The sequence below is a fragment of the Hordeum vulgare genome, chromosome 6H, assembly GCF_904849725.1.
Source record: "Hordeum vulgare subsp. vulgare chromosome 6H, MorexV3_pseudomolecules_assembly, whole genome shotgun sequence".
Classification (NCBI taxonomy): domain Eukaryota; kingdom Viridiplantae; phylum Streptophyta; class Magnoliopsida; order Poales; family Poaceae; genus Hordeum; species Hordeum vulgare.
Window position 1 is genome coordinate 511,938,741 of NC_058523.1, and position 24,270 is coordinate 511,963,010.

Here is a 24,270-nt window from a genome sequence, read left to right on the forward strand (position 1 = left end):
CGTCAAGTGGTCCATCGCCATGCCGGATCACGATATCCGCTACGAGCCTCGCACCGCCATCAAATCTCAAGTGGTGGCCGACTTCTTAGTCGACTGGGCCGAAACCCAGTTCGAGCCGCCGCCTCCAGACTCTACGCATTGGCGGATGCACTTCGACGGCTCAAAGATGCGGACTGGTCTAGGAGCCGGCATCGTCTTGACGTCTCCGAAAAGAGACCAGCTCCAGTATGCTCTCCAGATCCACTTCGCCGCCTCCAACAACGTCGCTGCGTATGAAGCACTAGCTCACGGCCTCCGGCTCGCTAAGGAGATTGGCATCCGACGGCTCATATGCTTCGGCCACTCAGACTTGGTGGTGCAGCAAGTTTCTGGCAAATCGGACGCTAGGGACGCCAACATGGCAAGCTACCGCTTCCTCATCCAACAGCTCAGCGGCCCCTTCGAGGGCTGCGAATTCCACCATGTTCCCAGAGCAGACAACGAGGCGGCTGATACACTAGCCAAAATTGGCTCCATGGGACAGGCTATCCCATCCGGCGTCTCCCTCGAGCAACTCCACAAGCCGTCTATCAGGCCGTCTCGAAAGTCGGCATCGACTTCGTGCCGGCTGATTCTACGGTGCAAGCGCCGTCGGCTCCACCAGCTATGCCGGCTACAGCTCCTGTGCCGGAAATGCTGGCTATGCCGACTCCAATAGCGGCACCGGTTGAATCTTCGGTGCAAGTGCCATCGGCTCCACCAGCTACGACGGCTACAACTCCTGTGCCGGTTACGCTGGCCATGCCGACTCCAATAGCGGCACAGGCTACAACAACAACTCCGGCTCCGCCGTGCCTCGAATCCTCTCGTCTCGACACCCAGTGGGTGGACGTCATGGAGGTAGACGGTGAGCCAGCTGCTACAACTACACCACAGACACCTCGTCTCGAGCCCACGACCGCTGCTTCACCAAGCGCGGGGGCTGCAGAAGCCCCTAACAGTCAGGTCGAGGCGGAGCCAGCCCTTGTGTCGGCTCCGTCATGGGCTCAACCTATCCTGGCTTTCCTCCTTCACGGTGAGCTTCCTCAAGACGAGGCGGAGGCGAGGCAGATCCAGCGTAGATCTGCAGCCTACACCATCATCAACCGCGAGATGGTACAGTGTAGCGTGACTGGCGTGTTCCAGCGATGCATCAAATCAGAAAAGGGATAGGAGATCTTGAGAGACATTCACCAGGGGGAGTGCGGGCATCATGCCGCCTCTAGAACCCTGGTGGCCAAGCATTCCGCCACGGATTCTACTGGCCTACGACCCTCGAGGAGGCCGTTGATCTAGTCGATAAATGTGAGGGCAGCCAATTCTTCAGCGCAAAGAGCCACATGCCGCCTTCGGCCCTGAAAACCATCCCCCTGTCATGGTTGTTCGCCGTCTAGGGGCTAGACATGGTGGGGCCCTTCAAGACGGCTCGTGGCGGCATGACCCACCTCTTGGTAGCCGTCGACAAATTCACCACGAACATCGAGGCCAGACCTATCAAGAAGCTTGATGGCCCCACGGCTGTCAAGTTCATCACGGACATCTCTGTTCGATATGGCGTCCCCCACAACATCATCACCGACAACGGCACCAACTTCGCCAAAGGCGCTCTACTACTCCAAGGTAGGCATCCGGCTCGATTTGGCATCGGTGGCACATCCCCAGTCTAATGGCCAAGCGGAGAGGGCCAACGGCCTGATCCTAGCCGGCATCAAGCCAAGACTGGTGGCACCACTTGTCAGGTCAGCTGGCTGCTGGATCGAAGAGCTGCCAGCTGTATTATGGAGCCTCCGCACCACGCCCAACCGGTCGACCGGATTCACTCCGTTCTTCCTTGTATACGGGTCCGAGGCTATTATTCCTATGGATATCGAGTTCGACTCGCCTCGGGTCACCCTGTACACGGAAACGGAGGCGAAGGAGGCAAGAGAAGATTGTGTGGATCTCCTCGAAGAAGCAAGGGACTTGGCCTTGAGCCGGACGTCCATCTATCAACAGAAACTGAGATACTATCACAACAAGAAGATCAAGCCCCTCTCTTTCAGAGAGGGATACTTGGTCCTCAGAAGAATCCAGCGCACCGCCGGCCAACACAAGCTCTCATCCCCATGGGAGGGACCCTTCATCATCAGTAGGGCGTTGCACAACAACGCATACTACTTGATCGATGCCCAAAAGCCAAGGAAGCGCAAGAGGGATGACTCCGGCCAGGAGACGGAATGTCCATGGAACGCGGCGCTGCTTCGCCCGTTCTACTGCTAGAAAGCAAGTATCAAACAAGGAAAGAGCATGCACATATGTATCTTTCTCCCTCTTTAGGGATTCCAAATGAATGCAATAAAAAGAGCATGCCACATGCTTCTTTTTAAATTCATATCTAGAGTGCTCGCTCTGCGACGCCCCTTGCTGGCTCTGATAAGCTCAGGGGCTTGCTAGCCGCCCGGATGCCTCCCTTATGTTGTAGAAGAACACATAGTGTATGCCGGACCGATCCCTGGTCACCACGTAACAGCTTGCAGACCGGCTCCGGCCATCCGGCTACCGAGGCGACGCCAGGTAAGGCCGAATGCATGTAAGTTTTGACTACAAAAAGGTTGTCGGCTCGGGTTGGCTTGATCTATTTTACGATCCCATTCAAGCCGGCCTCTGCTGGTTTATGTCTGAATCTTTAAGTCTTGATGGCTTCGAAAAATCTAAGTCTTGTGTTGTAAGGCGAGAAACCTCGACCCAGTCAAAGACCGGCTCCCGGCTGTCGGGCTCGTGAGGTGGAAACTTGGGGATACAGGGATTGGAGAAAAAACAAGTCAACCAGGAATCAAAAGATAAAGATATAAAACAACACGCATGGCAATACAAATATAATGCTGAATACATACATTCAAAATGCATTGGCCCACGGCTGAGGTTCATTACACCCCTAGTGGGTGGAACTGTTGGACTAACAAGAAAATTGCACACAACAAAAACAGGACACCGACTACGGGGTTGTGGCCTCATCGGTCGCCCTAGTTGCTGCTCCTGAAGTGGTGGCTTCACCATCGCTGGCTGCTCCCGAGGCGGTTGCGCCGTCTCCTCCGCGAGGGCTCCCGGCTGGAGGCGGTAGCAGTATCTACTTCGTGGGCCGTCTCGTCGGAGCTGCCATAAGCGTCATAGGGCTGAAGGACGTGTAGATCTTCAGGGATCACATTGCCGCCTTCACCCCGCTCCAAGTTGAGCTCGTCGCAAGCGGCGTACTCGGCGACGTCGCTGGCCCTGACGCGCAGGCCTCTCCGCAGGTTGCAGCTCCGCCTCCGAGCCGTCGCGCTGAGCGATGAGCTTGCCCAAGTCCAGGTTTCGATACCAGGACTTGGCCAAGCGCAGGGCCATGTAGGCTCTAGCGCGCGCGGCCAAGGCGCGCCAGGCGTCAAGGCGATCTTCGCCAGCCGCAAGCCAGCGGGCGAGCGGGCTCATCGACGCCGGCTCCACGCCATCCGGCCACACGGCCGCCACCATCGACGAGCCTGCGACCTGGAGCCGAGCCACAGACTCACCCAGGGCGCGTAGGCGGGCCCTGAGGCCCACTCCGATCTCCTCCACGATCCAGCCGGAGGTAGCATCTACCTCCTGCCCAGCCGCACGAGGCTCCTCATGGCTCACCTCGACGGCCGTGTCGGCTGCGCCCTGTGTCTCAAGGAAGAGGCCTCAGACAGGAAAAGGGGCGCAAAGACGAGTAAGAGGAGGAGACGGCCAAGAAAGTTCAAGACAAAAAAAAGAAGACTCGCGATGGAAGGCGCCATCGGTCTCATGAACGCTCTCGAGGACCTCGAGCTCCCGCACCTTGCTCGCTTGAGTAAGGCGGGCAACTTCCTCCTGGAGGGTCATCGCAGGGTCCAGGGCCTTGGCCAGCTGCGTCTGCTTTTGGACAAGGGCCTCCTCCTTCTCCCTCAAGGCGGCGTCCTTGAGCTTCATCTCCTCGAGATGAGCCGACGCAAGGCGTTCCACGTCGGCAGAATGAGAGGCGTCCTTCTCCTGCAGCGAGACACGCAACTGCTCCAGCTCGACCCAGCTCGCCGCCTCGAGCTCCTTCTTCTCCGTCTGGAGAAGAGCCAGTCGCTCCTGGAGCCGGCCGCCTGTGTCACGCAGGGCGTCTCGCTCCACGGCGACTTCGCCCAGCCGGGCTTGGAGCCCGGCAACCTGGCCATCGGCAGCCTGGTGCTGAGCCCGCAGCTCAATATAAGCCTGCACTTGGGCATCATAAATATCCTGCAAAAGCAAACAAGAAGCAGATGTAAGATTCGGCCTGGTTAAGTCTTAACCAGCCCGAGTCTCGGGGGCTACAACCAGTGGGTGCGCTAGCGCGCCCCCACTAAAGAAGCAAAACGAGATGAGAAGCTCAAAGAGATTGGGCCCAGCCGATGCTCGGTCGGCCCGATTCTCGGGGGCTACACCCAGTGGGTGCGTTGTCGTGCCCCCACTGACGCAAGACGAAGAAAAGGAAAAAAATCAAGACCAAGATGAGGCACTTACCCTGGTGCGCTCCATCAGGCGCTCCAAATCGCTGGCCACCACGCGGGCCGACTGATCCACCTTCGACCGGCTGCTAGAAAACAACGATACCAGCTCCGGGACGCCGGTGAGCGCGGTACCGGCGGGCACTCGCGCGTGCGCCAAATTGGCCGCCCGCCACGACTTCATGGGTCGGTTCTCGACCCGGCCACCAGCTCCACCGATGTCCTGGTCAGGCTGCCTCCTCGGCGGGAGGTGGATGGGCCGCGTCCGGTGCATCCATGGTCACCCTTGGCACATCAGGGGCCGCGTCTGGCGCGTCCAGGATCAGTCCCTGCGCGTCAGGCGCCGCCTAGGCCCTAGGGGAGTCAGGGATCGTTTCTAGGTCCACCGGTGTAGAAGCATCCGGCTCGAAGGGCTGGGCCTCCTTGGCTCTCGGGGCGTGCCTCGAAGCCGCCTCGCTAGTTGGCTCCTCCACGCGAGCATGCGCAGAGGGGCCATGTCTAGCCTTCGTACGCTTCTCCACCGGCTTCTCGGCCCGATTGGGGCGAGACTGGCCCTCGGCCGTCTTCCCCGCGGCCGCGTCCCACCGACACTTGGATTGCTCCTCAAGCTCCCACTGGGCAGCATCGGCTGATGTCCAACCGACCCGCTCGGCTACGGAGGCGGCGTCTTCCTCCACATCCTCCACCTCCCTGACGAGCGACATTCTTGAGGAACAAGGCTTCCTACAAGACAAATGAACAAAAGGGGGAGGAACCCTTACCCGTGACCATGGGCACCTGCCTCCTGCCGGCGCCACGATGCTTCTTGGCTCCGCCTGCCCGTGCTCCGGCTGGAGGACCCGACGCCGGGCGCTTAGGAGCCGGCTTGGAAGCTGTGGCACCTTTGCCTTTCTTCCCGACCGCCTCGTCAGCGATGGTCGCCCCGGTCCTTTGACGCCGACCGCACGTCAACGGCGGGCTGGTGACCTCCTCCACTCCGTCGAATTCTTCCTCGAAGGCTGCATCAGAGGGGAATGAGGAAATCTCGTCGTCATCTGTCCAATCTGCGACGCAGCGCCGCGGATACTCACCCGACGGCTCCGTCCCTTCCGACTCCAGCGCGTTCTCCGAGCCTGTGAAGGAGTCCGAGCGGGACTCGATCATGGCCTCGTCCTCGATCTCCGAGGCATCGGACGCTGCCACGTCGGGAGCAGGCGGGCGGAGGGCTGCCTGCAGCTTCTCGAACATCTACGCAAAAGATTCGACAGCCGGCTCAGCGAGACGGCCTGTCGCGAGACAAACAGCAAAGAACCAAAAAGAACACTTACCATCGGAGGCGGCCGAAACTTGTTGTAGGGGATCATCCCCCATGTCCAGCTCCCGCTGTCGTCCATGCGGGCAGTGGAGATCAGGTTCACCCCAATCGCCGCCACGTTGGGGGTGAATCTCTTGGTGGATGTCCTGCACGGGTCATGCTGGCCGCTCATCTGGAAGACCAGATGTGGCCTCCTCTGCAGCGGCAGGATCGTGCGAGTCACCATGGTGGTGAGCAGGCCGTGGCCAAGAAGGCCGCCTTTCTCCAAAATCGTGAGGTGGGCGCAACTGTGCCACCTCGGGAATCGGCTTGGGGAACTTCGCCGCCCAGTTCAACTTCGTCGGAGGATTGATGTTGAACGGGGGCATGTTGAGGGCGTCGTGCGCAGGGTCGGCGTTCTTCACATAGAAGAAGCCCTTCTGCCACTGCTTGATGGACTCTTGCACTGACAGCTGGGGGAAGCCGGACTTCGAACGATGATGCACCAGTGTGGCTCTGCATGGTGTCATCGGGCGCGGTCCGGCGAGCTTCTCCACCTCGGCCTTCTCCATCGCGATGGACTGCTGCTTGAAGAAGAACAAGCTCCGCCAGAGATCGAGGCATGGCTCGATCTCCAGGAAACCCTCGCACAAAACCACAAAGGCCGACAACTGCAAAATGGCGTTCGGCGCCAGGTGATGCGGCTGCAGGCCGAAGAAATGAAGCTACTCGGAGAAGAAGGAGCTCACCGGGAGCCCAAAGCCCATGTATAAATGCTCATTAAAGACGACGACCTCTCCCACGGCAGGTGTTGGGGCGGTCTCGGCGCGAGGGATTCGCACCACCACTTGGGAGACCGAGGGCAGCAGCCGGTGATGGCGGAGCGTATCGATATGGCCCTGGAAGATCTCGGTGCCCAACCAGGCTCCCTCCGACGAGGACTTCTTCGAGGAGGCACTACAGAAATTCAAAAATTTGCCGTCTGCCATGGCAGACGACAATGGGGGGAACCACTCACGACAAAGGCTTTGTCGTCTGCCATGCCACCTTTGCCATGTGGGGGCAGACGGCAAAGGGGGGAACCAGCCCCCTCTCTCTCCCCTCTTTGCCGTCTGCCATCCCACCTTTGCCATGTGGGGGCAGACGGCAAAGGGGGGAACCATCCCCCCTCTCTTCCCCTTTGCCGTCTGCCATCACCCCTTTGCCATGTGGGGGCAGACGACAAAGGGGGGAACCAGCCCCTTTTTAATTTATTCCTTATTATATCCAGTATTTTTCACAATAATCAGGATATATATATATATATATATTTGACATAAATAAATTTCTTTCCGTACTCATAACCGTATTAAAATAACTTTCAACCATAGTACATACATATTATGCAAGTTGCATCCGTACCAAACCATATATTACACCAGTTTCATCCACATGCATACGAAGTTTCATATATATCCATGTACTACAATAGTTTCAATACAAGCTTCTGTGAAGCCATGGTACAAGAAATCATCTTCAAGCATTCCATCAATATAATCCAAGCTTCCCGTGAAGTGAATGTAATATGCAAAATGACAAATAAGAAAGTTAGAAGAATAATACTAGATGAAGAAGTATATATAGGTTATTTCGGAGAGAAATTAGCTAAGTATAGGCCATTTAATAGCTAAATTAGGTGGAATAGGTCATCTTGGAGCTACATAGCCTTATTATGTCATTTAGGAGAGAACTTAGCTAAGTATAGGTCATTTTTTATTAAATAGGTCATTTTGGAGCTAACTAAGATAATTATGTCATTTTGTAGGATAATTAGCCAATTTAGTCTTTCTTGGATGAGTCTAAGCTTCGTAGAAGAAGAGAAAGAGAAGAAGCAAGAAGAGAAGAAAAAGTCAAAGAAGAAGAAGGAGGAGGAGGAGGAGGAGGAGGAGGAGGAGGAGAAGGAGAAGGAAGAGGAGAAGAAGAAGAAAAGAAGAAGGAGAAGGAGAAGGAGGAAGAAGAAGGAGAAGGAGAAGCTACTTCTCCTTATTCTACTCCTTCTTCTCCTTCTTCTTATCCTCCTCCTTCTCTTCTTCTTCTTCTTCCTTCCTTCCATTTTCCTCTTTCTTCTCCTCTTGTCCCCTTCTTCGGGCTAAATTAGCTAAGAATGCCTTTTTGGAGCTAATTATGTCATTTCGAGGATAATTAGCTAAGTATAGGTCATGTTTTATTAAATAGACCATTTTGGAGCTAACTAAGCTAATTTTGTCATTTAGGTGGAAGCCTACCTAACTATAGGTCGTTTCAGAGCTAACTTGGGTAAAATAGGTCACTCCGGAGCAAACTATGCTTATTAAGCCATTTCGGATCTAGCTAGGCTAATTATAGGCCATTTAATACCTAAGTTAGGGGGAATAGTCTCGTGGTTTTGTTACGGCACATGTCCTCGCCAAAGGACTTAGTGTTGGAGCCATCGCACCTTGGTGGCGACTCAAAGGGGTTGAACGGGAGCGAGATAGAGATTTACCCAGGTTTGGCCCCTCGTGAGGAGGTAAAAGCCTACGTCCTGCTTTGTGTTGTATTGATGATGTTTCGATTACAAGGAGGGCGTAACTCGCCTGACCTAGCTCTCGATGATTTCTAACCTGTCCTCTCCTTCCCTGGGACCTGCCTTTATATACAGGTTGAGCCCTTATGGTTTACAAGAGTCCTTGCCCTTACACAAGTCATGATTCTTTCTATCTCTAAGTCGCCATCTTTCCAAGACTTGGAGACCTTCCCAATGATGGATTCTTCCCAAAGATCTTGAATCGCCATCTGGATCCTGGCCTCATTGGGCCAAAGCTTGAATCACCAAAGGATGAGTCGCCAGCTTGGTGACCCGGCCCAACTAGGGCGGGTTACTCATCAGATAATATCCCCAACATTAGGCCCCAGATTTGACTTGAACCTGTTCACGCCAACACTCACATAATTAGGGGCGACTCACTCTGCTCTTTTTACACGTCATACACTTAATCCGCCACCCCTTGTAGGAAGTTCCAAGTCGCCAAACCGTTTTTTGTTAACGCCATCTTATCCCTTTAATCTCGGAAAAAATGATGACGCAATCTCCAACGGATCTTTCGGTACAGATATCCCGAAAATCTCGGCGCCATTGAAGCGAATCTTTATCCCGTTTTCAGTTCCCGCGCGAGGCGCCTTGATTCCAGCACCCGACCCAATAAATAGGCTTCGGGGAAGGGGGCAGGGCACATCCCCACCTACACATTTCGTCGGCCCGTTCTTCCTCGCGACTGCACCGAGAACTCCATCGCCGTCCGAGGTCTTCCGTCTCCGGCCACCGCGTCCGACGCATCTCCAGGCCGACAAAGCGCGCAACATCCACCGCGGATCTTGCTCGGTCATCTCCGGTCGCCACCATCAGGTCAGCCCTTCGCCATGAGAAGTAGATCTTAGCTCCTCGATGTTCACCGCTTGCCGGTTCCTTAGAACACCTCGAACACCTTCATAGGCGGCGATTGATTTACAATAGCAATGGTAGGCACGGTAGTATTGGCCACATCCTCAGCCCACTAGCTCCTGTATGGGGATCTAAAAAAGGCCTGTGTCAAATCTCCTTCAATGCTTTTACCCTAGCCGTGGATGGTTTCACTTTATCCGGGCCTTTTTTCATTCGTTTTAACTTGCCCGTAGATCTTTATTTTGCTGCCTGTCGTGTAGAAACCTGTTTATAGATCCTGATGCTCTGAGATTGTTTCTCTAAACGATAGGAAATTCTTAAGTCGCCACTGTGCCCAGATCTGGCCCTTTACTGGTCAGCTAATAAACCCCTTTAACCACTCAGTAAATATTTGGCGGGTTAATAGATTCCCTTAGCCGCCCAACAAATGTTTTGGCGAGTTAATTCACCTGTGAACCTCTCCTGTGTAGCTAAGGGAACCGTGTTCAAGGCCGATTGGCTCCCAACCAAAGTTGACGACGCTTTCCTCAACGATTGCGTGAAGATGGGAAATCTTGACCCAAAAGAAGTTATCGGATGGCGATCCGGGTTAGGCGAAGAGATCCCCAACCCGAAGGAAGGGGAAATAGTTGTCTTTGCTGAGAACCTCGAACGGGGGTTTAAGCCGCCAGGGTCAAAATTCCTCAGAGATGCTATGACCTTTATGAACGTCCACCTCCAAGACCTGGGCCCCAACTCGATTAGCAACATATGTCAATTCCAAGTATTCTGTGAAGCCTACTTGCGGATGGAACCTTCAGTCCCTTTGTTCTGGTACTTTTTTCATTTGAATCGCCAGACCGAGTTTGCCAATGGCCCTAGCTTAGAACTTGGAGGTATCAACGTTCAACGCCGCAGGGACAGCTCATTCCCATCACTCGCCATGCCAAGCCATCCCAAAGGCTGGGGCGAGTCTTGGTTTTATTGCGAGTAAACTTCTCCTGAGGGTGATAACAAACTCCTTGGCTATAGGAAGGAACGCCTTCCTACAAACTTTAAACTTCCACACAAGCTCACTGAAGAAGAGGAGTCCGATTTTATTCCGGTGCTACCCGAGTTACGATCTCTAACAAACAATGGTCTCACTGGGGTTGATCTGATCCGCTGCTGGGTGGAATGGCGCATCCTTCCCTTGAGTCGCCGAGACGGCTTAATGTGTGAGTTTGATGGCACTCTGGACCATCCCCAATGCTACTTCCGCACAGCACTCATAGAGAATAATATTGTGACCAGTATCAAGAAGTTAACCGGCGAGCCCATGGCCAAGTGTAGCCAAGTAGGGCTTAAGCCATTCTCCAAGATCAACCCGGCTCCTAAGGTAAATAACTTAACCCGCGTTTGATTTATTCTTCCCGACTTACTTGAATTCTGATTTGCATAATAAAAATTCCACTTCAGAATGGCGACCGATTCTTGTCCAAGAGGATGAAAAAGATGGCCCTGAAACAAGCCAGGCCGCCTCCAAAAAAGAAAACCAAGAGCAAAAGCAAAGCCGCCATCACTGAATCGTCTGATGTGGACGAATCCCAAATTGACGACGTATCTTCAGAGGTAAAATTCTCCCTTCTTTGTCTTGACATCTGTTGCTATAATTTGTGCTTACACCTCTGCATCTCTTATGTATAGAATGATGGTAACGAAAGCCAAGAAGACTTCGTAGAGGTAATTTCTATTTCCTCCGACTCATCCTCTCCTCCGCCTAAGCCGGCCAGGCGGGTTTGTGGGAAAGTTCCCATGTCTCACCCAAATGCTTGTCTGGATCCTAATTTCCTTTTGAAGAAAGCGCAACATGCTTCCTATCGGAAGACTCGGAGCGCAACATGTCCGGGTTACCAGCGAAAACTCCTACAAGGAAGCGGCAGAATGAGGTATCCTTTAGCAGCGTCCCCCTTTGCTTCCTTTTGGATCATACTTATGACTTGCTCATATTTTGACGTATTACTTTTGCAGAATTATCCCCCTTCGTCGGGCGACTCAGTGATGTCAGCCCTTCCGACAATGATCCGCGTTCAAGGGTAGGTCCTTATAATACTTACATTTGTCATGATGATGATGATGTTTGCTTTTAAGCATAACCCCTTCTATTTTTAGAGCACAAGCGAAGAAAAGGAAAACTGGCGAATCAACTTCCACTACGACTCCAGAACCAAAATAAAAACCGGCGCCGACTCAGGCTGACCCGGCAAAGGATAAACCTGATGACCAAGTGGACCTCCCAAGTTCTCCCAAGGAAGGCACGGAACAGCCCAACCCGCCGAGTCCGTTGAAAATGGCAGAAGATCCGGATGTTGTAATCATCACTAGTACTGGCTTCTCCAAGCCGGCTTCGGCAGTCTTGTCGAAGCATGTATCAACATCAACCCAGACTTCTACTGGACATGAAATTTCCAAGGCCAAACTGTCCCAATATGAGAATCTTGAATTTAAAGAGCTCTGCTCTGGCTTCGCAAGTCGCCTGGAGACAAGTTATGAAATGGAGAAGAATCTGCTCCTTATGATAAAGAATAGACATGAGGTACGCCTTAATGCATACCCTCCTTATTAGCCCCCAAGGGCCAGGTCATCTATTGAAAGATGAGCCGGGTCTTGATATTAGAAAAACCTTTCGACCTGTAACCCCCAAGGGCCAGGTCATCTGTTGAAAGATGAGATGGGTCTTGATATTAGAAAAAACTTTCGACCTGTAACCCCCAAGGGCCGGGTCATGTGTTAAAAGATGAGCCGGGTCTTGATATTAGAAAAAACTTTTGACCTGTAACCCCGAAGGGCCAGGTCATCTGTTAAAAGATGAGCCGGGACTGGATATTAGAAAAAACTTTCGACCTGTAACCCCCAAGGGCCGGGTCATCTGTTGAAAGATGAGCCAGGTCTTGATGTTGTATAATTTTGTCTAAAAAATTATACGTTAGCCCCCAAGTGTCAGAGATGTTGCTTGCAATAATTCTGAGACTTGCCCCTTGATAATATACTTGACAGGAATCTCTTGCCCAAGCTGAGTCGACGTTGGGCGACTTAAAGAAAAGTTTAGCCGACCAGCAAGACGCGCGGGCTAAATCAGAAGAAAAATATCAAGTGATCTTATCTGAGATGGAGAAACTAAAGGCCGCCCACAAGAAGGCTCAAGCTGATCAAGCCGCCGCGCTAAAGCAAGCGGAAAAGGCTGAAGCAAAACTGGAAACCATGCAACAAGAGCTGGCCGGCTTAAAGCAACATATCTCCAACATGGCACAGGCTATATTTGGTAAGAAGCAAACCCTGATCTTGTACTTTGTAAAAAAACTTAGTATGAAGAAGTTACTGATCATTATTATCCCCTATATAGGTCCGAGAGCCGCCAACTTTCATGATGAGTGTATCTTGAGGTTAAAGGCGATTTACACATTGACGGAGCAACTGTATACCCGAAGCGTGCTGACCGTGAAGGCAGTGATGGGCGCCAAGGAACCCATAACATCAATCAAAAAGATGCTTGGCTGCTTATCTACCCTTCCGCCTCAGATAGGTGAGCTAAACCGATCAGCCGCCCAGAAAGGGGTGCTGACTACGTTGAGTCGGTGTTTAGCATATGCTCCACAGATAAACCCGAAGAAGTAGCAGCATGCTTTCCCCAGCTCAAAGACGACGGGTCAGAATTTACTCAAGATGATTATCAGCGTGTTGTCAAAGAATCACGCTCGGCGGTGACTCAACTTGCAGCAAGCTTGGATTTATCAAAGTATCAGGCTGCTTACGATGACAAGATCAAGAAAATAAATCCGCCAACCTTTGTGAAAACCATCTTGACTCCTCGTCGGCCCAAGAACCCTTTTGATTTGGAGGCGGATCTCTTGACATTTTTGAATGATGAAGATGAATTCGCCGCCCTATCCAAGTGCAATTGGGTGTTGGGAGACTTACAACTTGAAGTCGGCCAGAGCTCAAAGCAAGCTGACCCGGGGGCACTAGCAGAGTAGATCTTCAGTGAATTGGCCATCCGAGCAATGTAATAGGTTATTGTAGAAAACAATCATGTTCTACGATTTTTTAAACCCTTGTGTCGCCCTCGGGGCGCCTTATGATGCTTGACCCGCCATGTCAGTAGAGATTTTGATCATCAACCTTTTGGGCCAATAACATACATCAAACCACCTCAGTGAGTAATGGATGATAACAAATGATAACCGACTCAAGATGTTTCGGCGAATTATGTGCAGAAAAGCCTGGTTCAAAAAAGATCCGGTGAGTCATAAAAATTTGCGAAACCTTGTGGCAGTGCCAGGAAGGTGAAAGTAAAAATTTCGTCGGCTCATTCAAGTCGCGACAGGATAGGACGAGTTAGATAAACTCAAGTGGTACCCGAGGGAGACTTTTTGTGTAAAAGCTCAAGTATTTAGACCGGCTGATCAGGCACGAGTCAAGCTTCAGTGAAGTAGGTTCAGTGAACCAATGGTTTCTCTATTCTCCATGTGGGGCGCAAGCCGGTACCATGCATGTTTTAACCAAGGCGAGTTCAGGGTCCATAAAGCGGAGTAACTCGCCAAGAGTTCATGGGTCCATATGGCGATTCGGCCAACACAGAGTCCAGTATAACCATTTGTAATGCGGTAATTTTTCGCAAGCCAAATGGGTAGTAAGGCTGATCTCAGTGAGGGAAGCCCCCAACTGACCTATGATTAGGGGAAAGACCGGTCATAGGATTGTAGAAGCGTATACGCTCTTACCACAAAACGACTTGGGAGCAAATAGCCCCCAAGTAAGCCGACATAATCCACAGTATCATATAAGGCGCCCATGTTTGGATCGCGCACTTGTAGCGACTTGGTCCTCTTTGGCTTATCGATACCCAGTGTTGTAATAAGCGCAACATGGCGACTTATGCTCTCTAGTATAGATAGCGTCCATGCTTGGGCGACTTGTCGAAGAGTAATAAAAATCCATGCTTTCAATAACATGAAGTAGCAGGAAAGCCCCAGAATTCGTGGGCATCAACTTTATTGCTTTATAAAAATGAAAGACTTACAATTTTCAAGAGAAGAAAAAACGGAGCCAACAGCTCAAGTGTAATAAGGCCGCAAGTGGGCTATGTTCCAGGGGCGAGTTGACTCAGCCTCCGTGGTTGGCCGATCAGGCCGAAGATCCACCAGATAGTATGACCGGTTGCGAAGGCTTTTGTTGACGACGAACGGTCCTTCCCATGGTGGTGATAACTTATGCATGCCAGTGCGATCTTGGATCAATCGGAGCACTAAGTCGCCCTCCTAGAAAGTTTGGCTCTTGACCCGGCGGGTATGGTAACGCCACAAGTCCTGCTGATAAATAGCCAATCGGGCGGTAGCCAAGTCGTGTGCTTCCTCCAAAGCGTCCAAAGAATCCTGACGCGCCAACTCGTTGTCCTGTTCCACATAAGCAGCAACTCTGGGCGAGTCATGCCTAATGTCACTGGGAAGAACGTCTTATGCTCCGTATACCAGAAAAAAGGAGTAAAACCCGTAGAACGGTTTGGGGTGGTTCAGATGCTCCATAATACTGAAGGCAACTCCTCAACCGAACACCGTGGGGTGCGCTCCAGGGGAACCATAAGTCGGGGCTTGATTCCTCGCAACACTTCCTCATTCGCCCGCTCCGCTTGCCCATTAGATTGTGGATGAGCGATCGCAGATACATCAAGCCGAATGTGCTCACGGTGGCAAAACTCCTGCATCGCTCCTTGTGATAGATTGGTACCATTATCAGTGATAATGTTGTGTGGATATCCGAACCGGAAGATCAGTTTTTTCAAGAATTTGACTGCTGTTTCTGCATCACAAGCGCCAACAGGTTCTGCTTCGACCCACTTGGTGAATTTGTCAACCGCCACTAATAGATGAGTTTTTTTTGGATGACATCTTAAAGGGGCCAACCATATCTAGCCTCCAGACCGCAAAAGGCCAAGTGATAGGTATCATCCTTAGTTATTGAGCCAGTACATTAGCCTGCCGTACGTAACGCTGACAGCCATCACATCGACGAACTATCTCTTCTGCGTCCGCATGAGCCGTCAACCAAAAGAATCCGTGATGGAACGCCTTTGAGACTAGGGAACGTGACCCGACATGATGCCCACAATCTTCGGCATGGATGTCGTTCAGAATTACGCACCCTTCTTCGGAAGAAACGCATCATTGGAATACTCCAAAAGTGCTTCGCTTATATAATTCGCCGTTTATGATGACCATGGATTTGCTCCGACGAACGATTTGGCGAGCCAACACCTCATCCGGAGGTAACTCGCCTCGTGCAAGGTATGCCAAATAAGGAAGAACCCAATCCAGTGTAACGCGGAGAGCCGCCACAAACTAGGACTCAGGGTCTGCTATCGACAACTCCTCTTCTGAGGGCAACCTCACGGAAGGATTATGCAAAATATCTAGAAAAACATTGGGAGGAACCGGCTTATGTTGCGAGCCGAGACGTGAAAGGGTGCCAGCTGCTTCATTAAGTCGCCGGTCGATATGATCAACTTGATAGCCATGGAAATGACCCGCCACATCAGACACCGCCCTTCTGTAAGCCGCCATCAGGGGGTCCCGAGAGTCCCAAGTACCTGAAACTTGTGGAGCCACCAGATCAGAATCGCCAAGACATCTGACACGCGTGAGGTTCATCTCCTTGGCGAGTCGCAAACCATGAAGCAAGGCTTCATACTCTGCAGCGTTGTTGGTGCATGGGAACATGAGTGGGAGAACATAATAGAACTTGTCTCCCTAGGGTGAAATCAACACCACGCCAGCCCCCGAGCCTTCCAATTACCTAGACCCATCAAAGTAAATAGTCCAGTACGTGAGGTCAGGCCTGTCTTCCGGAATCTGCAATTCGTTCCAATCATTGACGAAGTCGACTAATGCCTGGGATTTGATGGTCGTACGAGGGGTGTACCGCACGTGGTGCGGCCCAAGTTCAATTGCCCATTTGGCGATTCGCCCCGTTGCTTCTCGGTTCTGGATGATGTCCCCAAGAGGAGTGGAGCTAACCACCGTGATGGGATGCTCTTGGAAATAGTGTTTGAGCTCCCGACTCGCCATAAAGACCCCATAGACCAGCTTCTGCGAGTGCGGGTAACGTTGTTTGGAGAGGGTTAACACCTCGCTAATGAAGTACACCGGTTGATGTACCGGATATTCCTTTCCTTCTTCCTTCCATTCGACAGCTACTGCCACGCTCACCGCCTTGGAGTTTGCCGTGATGTACAGAAGCATAGGTTCCTTTTCAGTCGGGGCGGCCAAAACTGGTGGGTTAACCAGCTGCTGCTTCAGGGCTTCAAAATCTTCATTGGCCTCGTCTGTCCAAACAAAACAGTCCGATTTTTAAGCAACTGATAGAGGGGAATAGCTTTCTCCCCCAGGCGGCTTATGAAGCAACTTAAAGCCGCGATAGGACCCACCATGCGTTGAACTTGATTGATATTCGCTGGTTTTCCAAGCGAAGTAATTGCCTCAATTTTGTCCGGGTTGGCCTCAATGCCGCGTTCGGACACCAAGAAACCCAACAATTTTCCCGAGGGAACGCCAAAGACAGATTTGGTAGGATTAAGCTTCATCTGATATACCCGCAGGTTGTCAAAAGTTTCCTTTAGATCTTCCAAGAGCGTCTCCCTCCTACGAGTTTTAACCACAATGTCATCAACGTAAGCATGGACGTTGCGTTCGATTTGGCCATAGAGACAGTTTTGGATGCAGCGCTGGTAAGTCGCCCCGGCGCTCTTGAGCTCGAACGGCATGGACACATAACAAAAAGCCCCAAATGGGGTTATGAAAGCTGTCTTCTCCTCATCTTCCACAACCATCTTGATTTGGTGATATCCGGAATAGGCGTCCAAGAAACAAAGATGCTCGCAGCCCGCTACTGAATCAATGATTTGATCAATGCGGGGAAGGGCGAAAGGGTCCTTTGGACAAGCTCTGTTAAGGTCGGTGTAGTCAATGCACATGCGGAAGGTGCCGTTCTTCTTGAGCACCAGGACCGGGTTAGCCAACCACTTGGGGTGGAAGACCTCTACGATGAATCTGGCGGCCAAAAGACGGGCGACTTCTTCCCCGATTGCCTTGCGTCGTTCCTCATTGAACCTGCGAAGATATTGCTGAATCGGCTTTGCTTTAGGGTCAACATTAAGATGGTGCTCAGCGAGTTCTATCGGTACACCAGGCATGTCAGAAGGTTTCCATGCGAAGATGTCCCGATTCTCACGAATGAATTCGGTGAGCGCGCTTTCCTATTTGGGATCCAGACCTGCCCCGATAGTAAACTGCTTGGATGAGTCGCCAGGAACGAAATCCACTATCTTAGCGTCATCCGTTGGTTTGAACTTGAGGGGCGGCTCAGCATCTGTTGTTGGCTTCTTGAGGGGTGACATATCTGCCGGATCAACATTGGCTTGGTGATACTTGAGCTCTTCTGCAGCACAAGCGACCTCTGTGTAAGCCGCATCTCCTTCCTCACACTCTCTTGCTATCCTCCTACCACCATCAACCATGATTGGTCCCTTAGGACCAGGCATCTTGAGTTTAAGGTAAACATAGCAGGGGCGAGCCATGAAACAGGCGTAAGCCGGTCGCCCAAACAACGCATGATAAGGGCTCTTTAACTTGACCACCTCAAATATAAGTGACTCGCTCCTGTAATTGGATGCTGTTCCAAAAGCCACCGTGAGTTTGACCCAACCAATTGGGTATGCCGACTTACCTGGGACGATACCATGGAAAATCGTGGTTGACGGCATTAGGTCTTTCTCCAGCAGGTTCATCCTTCGAAAGGTGTCGAAGTATAATATGTTGATGCTGCTGCCACAATCCATAAGCACCTTCGATAGGGTATATCCTCCGACTTCAGGAGCCACGACCAATGCTAAGTCGCCGGGGTTGTCAATTCTGGGTGGGTGTTCCTCCCTACTCCACGAGATAGTCTGCTCGGACCAGTGGAGGTACCTGGGGAGCGTCGGCTCAGATACACTGTACGTTCGGTGCTTCACCTTCTTATCTCGCTTGCAGGCATTGGTGGTGACCACGTGGTATTGCCCGCTGCTTAATTGTTTGGGATTGTTGCGAAACCCGCCATGATCATCCTGCCCCTGCGAAGCCCCCTGCGGGGGTGGCTGCTGAAACACTCCGGACGGGTTATACCGCTGTTGGTTATGGACTCGATACTGGCCGCTGCTTGGTTGTGAGCCGCCCTGAGCCCCTTGTTCGGGAAAGCCGCCGAATGGGTTCTGACGTTGATTAGGTGCACCAAACTGTTCCTGCCGATGGCCCTGGTCACCGTTCTGGCCCTTTTTGATTGCCTCCGCCCGAAATTCCTACATCACATAACAGTCCTCCCAAGAGTGAGTCGCCGGTCCGTCCGCCATGGCATGGTGTGGGCAGGGCCCTTAAGTATCTCATTATAATTGTGTGGCTTCTTGCCACTGTAACCCCTCTTCTTCTGGCACTGGTTGCCGTTATTAGCATTGGTGTTGGCGACGAAGTCCATGGACCCTTCCTGCTGCCTTCTCTTGTCGTTCCCCCCATGATTATGCTGGGCACGTCCCTGAAGCCGGGTGTGATTTTTGGATGACTCGCCTTTCCTCGGCGAGTTGGCTTTGCTGCCATTCTCTCCTGGATCTTTAGTATCGTCCGCTTCGGCGAACCTAGTGAGGGTGTCCATCAATTCTCCCATATCCTGGACCTTTCGCTTGAGTCGCCCCAGCTTTTGCACCAAGGGCTCATAGTGGCAGTTTTGCTCCAAGATCAATACAGCCTGAGCCGCCGTGATGCCGTCCGACGAGTGGATGATTTCTGCGACCCGCCGCGTCCAGTGGTGTGCCGACTCATCGGGGCGCTGAACGCAGTGTTGTAAATCGACTATCGTCATCGGGCGCTTGCAAGTTCCCCGGAAATTTTTGATGAAACGCTCTTTCAGTTCAGCCCAAGTCTGGATGGAGTTGGGTGGCAGGATTTTCAACCAAGTGCGCGTCGTACCTTTGAGCATCATTGTGAAGTACCTGGCACACACCGCTACATTTACATCGAGCATGTCCATGGCGATTTCGTAACTCTCAACCCATGACGCCGGCTCAAGGTCCGGGGTGTAATTGGGCACCTTCCTTGGTCCTTCAAAATCTTTCGGCATCCGCTCATTGCGAAGGGCGGAGGCCAAGCATGGCACCCCTACTTGCCTGCCGCCTCCAATAAGTGGTGCTAGGACGGTTTGAATGTCCGGGTGATCCCGGCCCGGCGGGTCCCGATGGTGAGGCGGGTGTCGCGGTCTGCTGGTTATGGCGGGTTGGTCCTCCAACCGGCTCTTGGTGCGGCTTGCTTGGGGGGTGGAGTGTAGCCGATCGAGGCTGTGCGAGAACTGTGCGATTTGAATCACCGCCGTCTGCAACATCTCAATGGCGTTCCTTGCTTCTATTTTGGCCAGAGTGTTGCCATAAATCGGAAGGGATTCTAAATGGCGAGTTGCGGCGAGCACGTTGTCCACGGGGTTGGAAAAGTGGCCCTGAGGCGTCTAGAAACGGGGAACGCGATCAACTGCTGGCTGAAGCGGCGGGTTTGGCGGCTGACCCGGCCCTCCCCCTGGAACATTTCCTGCCCCGGGCATGCGTGGAGTGTCGAAAAGGCGGGTAGGGTTGAGATCAGGGGGTAAGCGCCACTGGTGCCTCCTCTGATGAACAACATCGGATGTGCGCTGATGCCTGTCGAGTCGCCAGTTTTCGGTGTTTAAGCGAGCTGTCTCTGCGGTGATCTGAGCTTGCCGGGTCTCGATCCTGGTGGCTTCTGCTTCAGCATCTCGCTAAGCCTTTGGCACCTCATCTCTTAGCTTTGCCAACTCGGCATTTATCGTGCCCTGGTTTCTGCTGTTACACGGGTCGCCATGATCCTTGTTATCTCCGCCGTCAAGTCCACCAAGATCGCAGCTGGGCTCTTGGATGTTTCGCCAGTCCCGTCGTTGCCTGCAGGGTTTTGCTGGGGCTGAGTCGCCCCCGCCATGTACATGGTGATCTGACGGCGGGTCCGGTCGAGGACCTCGGGATCCATTGCCAGTGACAGGTCTCCGAGGCAGCCCCCGTGTAGAGAGTGAATCGAATTTGTGTCGCCCATAGATGATTCGTCATCACTGTTGACCGGCGTAGTCTCTTGAGTCGCCGATCGGTCTGGTTCATCAGATCCCTGTGTGAAGCCAACAAAGACCGGACGGGTTTGGTTTGGCATCGCAACGGGGCGGACATACCTGGCCAGCTCGACGATGTCGGTGGAGATGTCCGGCAGAGGCGCAGGGGATCCAACCATGCCGACAAAGATGTTGATCTTGCCGAAGGGGACTGTGTTGCCGGATTCGATTAAATCAGCCTCGGGCCCCCACGGCGAGTTGTTGATGTAGTACTTTCTGCGGCGGCTCCGAGTCATGAGCCCAGCCGCGTAGCTCCCTCACCATGGTAGGGCTCCCATTGAGAACTCAACTCCACCGTGCGTAGGCCCCACGGTGGGCGCCAACTGTCGTGGTTTTGTTACAGCACATGTACTCGCAAAAGGACTTAGTGTTGGAGCCATCGCACCTTGGTGGCGACTCAAAGGGGTTGAACGGGAGCGAGATAGAGATTTACCCAGGTTTGGCCCCTCGTGAGGAGGTAAAAGCCTACGTCCTTCTTTGTGTTGTATTGATGATGTTTCGATTACAAGGAGGGCGTAACTCGCCTGACCTAGCTCTCGATGATTTCTAACCTGTCCTCTCCTTCCCTGGGACTCGCCTTTATATACAGGTCGAGCCCTTAGGGTTTACAAGAGTCCTTGCCCTTACACAAGTCATGATTCTTTCTATCTCTAAGTCGCCATCTTTCCAAGACTTGGAGACCTTCCCAATGATGGATTCGTCCCAAAGATCTTGAACCGCCATCTGGCTCCTGGCCTCATTGTGCCAAAGCTTGAATCACCAAAGGATGAGTCGCCAGCTTGGTGACCCGGCCCAACTAGGGCGGGTTACTCATCTGATAATATCCCCAACAAATAGGTCATCTTGCAGCTACGTAAGCCTTATTATGTCATTTAGGAGAGAACTTAGCTAACTATAGGTCATTTTTTATTAAATAGGTCATTTTGGAGGTAACTAAGCTAATTATGTCATTTTGTAGGATAATTAACCAATTTAGTTTTTCTTGGATGAGTCTAAGCTACGTAGAAGAAGAGAAAGAGAAGAAGCAAGAAGAGAAGAAGAAGTAAAAGAAGAAGGAGGAGGATGAGGAGAAGGAGGAGAAGGAGAAGAAAAGAAGAAGGAGAAGGAGAAGGAGGAAAAGAAGGAGAAGGAGGAGCTCCTTCTCCTTCTTCTAATCATTCTTCTCCTTCTTCTTATCCTCCTCCTTCTCTTCTTCTTCTTCTCTTCTTCTTCTCCTTCCTTCCTTTCATTTCTCCTCTTTCTTCTCCTCTTGTCCCCTTCTTCGGGCTAAATTAGTTGAAAATGCCTTTTGGAGCTAATTATATCATTTCGAGGACAATTAGCTAAGTATAGGTCATGTTTTATTAAATAGACCATTTTGGAGCTAACTAAGCTAATTATGTCATTTAGGTGGAAGCCTAGCTAACTATAGGTTGTTTAAGAGCTAACTTGGGTAAAATAGGTCATTCCGGAGCAAACTATGCTTATTAAGCCATTTTGGATCTAGCTAGGCTAATTATAGGCCATTTAATACCTAAGTTACGGGGAATAGGTCGTCTTGCAGCTAAGTAGGCCTTATTATGTCATTTAGGAGAGAACTTAGCTAACTATAGGTCATTTTTTTATTAAATAGGTCATTTTGAAGCTAACTAAGCTAATTATGTCATTTTGTAGGATAATTAGCCAATTTAGCCTTTCTTAGATGAGTCTAAGCTACGTAGAAGAAGATAAAGAGAAGAAGCAAGAAGAGAAGGAGAAGTAAAAGAAGAAGGAGGAGGAGGACGAGGAGGAGAAGGAGAAGGAAGAGGAGAAGAAGAAGAAAAGAAGAAGAAAAGAAGAAGAAGGAATAGGAGAAGGAGGAAGAAGTAGGAGAAGGAGGAGCTCCTTCTCCTTCTTCTACTCCTTCTTCTCCTTCTTCTTATCCTCCTCCTTCTCTTCTTCTTCTTCTTCCTTCCTTTCATTTTTCCTCTTTCTTCTCCTCTTGTCCCCTTCTTCGGGCTAAATTAGCTAAGAATGCATTTTTGCAGCTAATTATGTCATTTCGAGGATAATTAGCTAAGTATAGGTCATGTTTTATTAAATAGACCATTTTAGAGCTAACTAAGCTAGTTATGTCATTTAAGTGGAAGCCTAGCTAAGTATAGGTCATTTCAGAGCTAACTTGGGTAAAATAGGTCATTCCGGAGCAAACTATGCTTATTAAGCCATTTTGGATCTAGCTAGGCTAATTATAGGCCATTTAATACCTAAGTTAGGGGGAATAGGTCATCTTGCAGCTAAGTAAGCCTTATTATGTAATTTAGGAGAGAACTTAGCTAACTATAGCTCTTTTTTTATTAAATAGGTCATTTTGGAGCTAACTAAGCTAATTATGTCATTTTGTAGGATAATTAGCGAATTTAGTCTTTCTTGGATGAGTCTAAGCTACGTAGAAGAAGAGAAAGAGAAGAAGCAAGAAGAGAAGAAGAAGTAAAATAAGAAGGAGGAGGAGGAGGAGGAGGAGAAGGAGAAGGAAGAGGAGAAGAAGAAGAAAAGAAGAAGGAGAAGGAGAAGGAGGAAGAAGAAGGAGAAGGAGGAGCTCCTTATCCTTCTTCTACTCCTTCTTCTCCTTCTTCTTATCCTCCTCCTTCTCTTCTTCTTATTCTATTCTTCTTCTTCTTCTTCTTCTTCTTCCTTCCCTCCTTCCATTTTTCCTCTTTCTTCTCCTCTTGTCCCCTTCTTCGGTCTAAATTAGCTAAGAATGTCTTTTTGGAGCTAATTATGTCATTTCGAGGATAATTAGCTAAGTATAGGTCATGTTTTATTAAATAGACCATTTTGGAGCTAACTAAGCTAATTATGTCATTTAGGTGGAAGCCTAGCTAACTATAGGTCGTTTTAGAGCTAACTTGGGTAAAATATGTCATTCCCGAGCAAACTATGCTTATTAAGCCATTTTGGATCTAGCTGGGCTAATTATAGGCCATTTAATACCTAAGTTGGGCGAAATAGGTCATGTTGCAGCTACGTAAGCCTTATTATGTCATTTAGGAGAGAACTTAGCTAACTATTGGTCATTTTTTATTAAATAGGTCATTTTAGAGCTAACTAAGCTAATTATGTCATTTTGTAGGATAATTAGCCAATTTAGTCTTTCTAGGATGAGTCTAAGCTACGTAGAAGAAGAGAAAGAGAAGAAGCAAGAAGAGAAGAAGAAGTAAAATAAGAAGGAGGAGGAGGAGGAGAAGGAGAAGGAAGAGGAGAAGAAGAAGAAAAGAAGAAGGAGAAGGAGAAGGAGGAAGAAGAAGGAGAAGGAGGAGCTCCTTCTCCTTATTCTACTCCTTCTTCTGCTTCTTCTTATCCTCCTCATTCTCTTCTTCTTCTTATCTTCTTCTTCTTCTTCCTTCCCGTTGGGGATATTATCTGTTGGATAACCCGCCCTAGTTGGGCCGGGTCACCGAAGCTGGCGATTCATCTCAATGTGGTTTGGGCCTTCGCCTGGTAAGGCCGGAAGTCATATGGCGGTTCTAAACCTTCGGAAGGAGTCCATAATAGAGAAGGTTTAGAAGCCTTGGAAAGATGGCGACTTAGAGATCGCAACAGTCACGATTTGTGTAAAGGAAAGGACCCTTGTAAACCCTAAGGATTCGACCTGTATATAAAGGCGAGTCCCAGGGAGGAAGAGGGTAGATTAGAAATCATCGAGTGCTAGGTCAGGCGAGTTACGCCCTCCTTGTAACCGAAACTCCATCAATACAACACAAAGCACGACGTAGGCTTTTACCTCCTCACGAGGGGCTGAACCTGGGTAAACTCTGTCTCGCTCCCGTTCAACCCCTTTGAGTCGCCACCAAGGTGCGATGGCTCCAACACTAAGTCCTTTCACGAGGACATCT